This window comes from Piliocolobus tephrosceles, chromosome 3 (genome assembly GCF_002776525.5).
Source record: "Piliocolobus tephrosceles isolate RC106 chromosome 3, ASM277652v3, whole genome shotgun sequence".
Classification (NCBI taxonomy): domain Eukaryota; kingdom Metazoa; phylum Chordata; class Mammalia; order Primates; family Cercopithecidae; genus Piliocolobus; species Piliocolobus tephrosceles.
Window position 1 is genome coordinate 183,023,564 of NC_045436.1, and position 1,942 is coordinate 183,025,505.

A 1,942-nucleotide genomic window follows, 5' to 3' on the forward strand; every position below is an offset into this window, starting at 1 on the left:
GTATATGGTATATTAATATTAGACAAAGCAGGTTTCAGAACAAGAAATGTTAGTAGGGAGAAAGCAATTTCCTAGTGATAAAGGTGTCATTTCTGCAGAAAGATTAGCAATCCAAAATGGGTACACACTTGATAATACAGGTTAATAACACACAAAATAAAAGGCTGATATAAGTCAGATGAAAAATAGACAAATCCAGAATTATATTTGGAGATTTCAACACTGCTCCCTCAGTAACTGATAGAACAAGCAGATTTAAAAAATCAATAAGGTCCAGGCATGGTGGTTCACGCCTGTAATCCCAGCACTTTGGGAGGCCGAGGCTGGCGGATCACAAGGTCAGGAGATCGAGACCATCCTGGTTAATACGGTGAAATCCCATCTCTACTAAAAATACAAAAAATTAGCTGGGCGTGGGGTGGTGGGCGCCTGTAGTCCCAGCTACTTGGGAGGCTGAGGCAGGAGAATGGCGTGAACCTGGGAGGCGGAGCTTGCAGTGAGCTAAGATCGCGCCACTGCACTCCACTCCAGTCTGGGCCACACAGCAAGACTCCATGTCAAAAAAAAAAAAAAAAAAAAAGGATATAGGTGTGAGCCACCTTGCCTTTAATGTTTTTAAATTATGAAAGATACATGAGGTGTACAGAAGAGCATGGAAAATAACAAAAAGCCTATGCACACATAACCAGTTTTGTCAAATCTTTGCCAAGATGGCTTCCAGATCCTTTTGTTAGTTTTTTTTTTTGAGATGGAATCTTGCTCTGTCACCCAGGGTAGAGTGCAGTGGCACCATTTCCACTCACTGCAACCTCTGCCTCCTGGGTTCAAGAGATTTTCCTGCCTCAGCCTCTGGAGTAGCTGGGATTACAGGCGCCCACCACCACGCCTGGCTAATTATTGTATTTTTAGTAGAGACAGGGTTTCACCATCTTGGCCAGGCTGGTCTCGAACTCCTGACCTCATGATCCACCTGCCTCAGTCTCCCAAAGTGCTGGGATTACAGGCGTAAGCCACCCTTGTTAGTTTTTATGGAGGTGAAATTCATATAAAGTACTTAAAAACATACAACTTAGTGGCATTAATACATTTACAATGTTGTGTGGCCACTCCCTCTATCTAGTTTCAAAACATTTTCATCACCTCAAAAGGAGACCCAGTACCCAGTAGGAAGTTGCTCCTCATTCCCCCCAGACCCGCTAATCCACTTGTTATTTGCCAATTCCGGACATTGCATGTAAATGGAATCATCCAGCATGTGACCTTTTGTGACAGTGTTTCTTCAGTCCCACAGTCAGGCAAGGGAGACTTAGTCAGGCCCATCCTAGGGTCCCTGCTACCCAAGCCAGCCCCATCCTGGTGGCTCCAGGGAACCTGCACAGAAGAGCCGTGCAGCACCAGAAAGGTGTGGGCACCAGGCCAGCCCTGCCCTTCCCTTCAGGGCTTCATCAGCGCCAGGCCACCATGGACCCAAGACAAGGCGGCTTCTCCTGGATGGGAGCATTCCCAGAGGGCTGTCAGGAGAGAGGGTGGTGGCAAAGCCACAGACTGTCACTATGGTGGGACAAATCCCTTTGTTCTGAGGCTCAGCTTCCTTATCTGTAAAATGGGGAGGATTCCAACACCTTCCCATGGGCTAGTCCACAGCAAGGGCTAGATAACACGGCACTGTGATGACGGGCCCTCAGCCAACACAGGCCAACTGCCCCACAGCAGCCTGAAACATGGCCCTGATCCGACTCCTCCCACATGAGGGAGGGGTCTGAGCTGAGACCCAGCCACCATCTCTGGCCTGCAAGTGTTTCCCTGCAATGTGCCCTGTAGGAGGGCTTTGAAATGCTTTTCGGTCTTACTGGAGATCATCAAGTCAAATGGGACATTACTTTAAAGGGGCACAGACTCTATTTCTTTTTTTTTTTTTTTGAGACAGAGTTTCGCTCTTTCG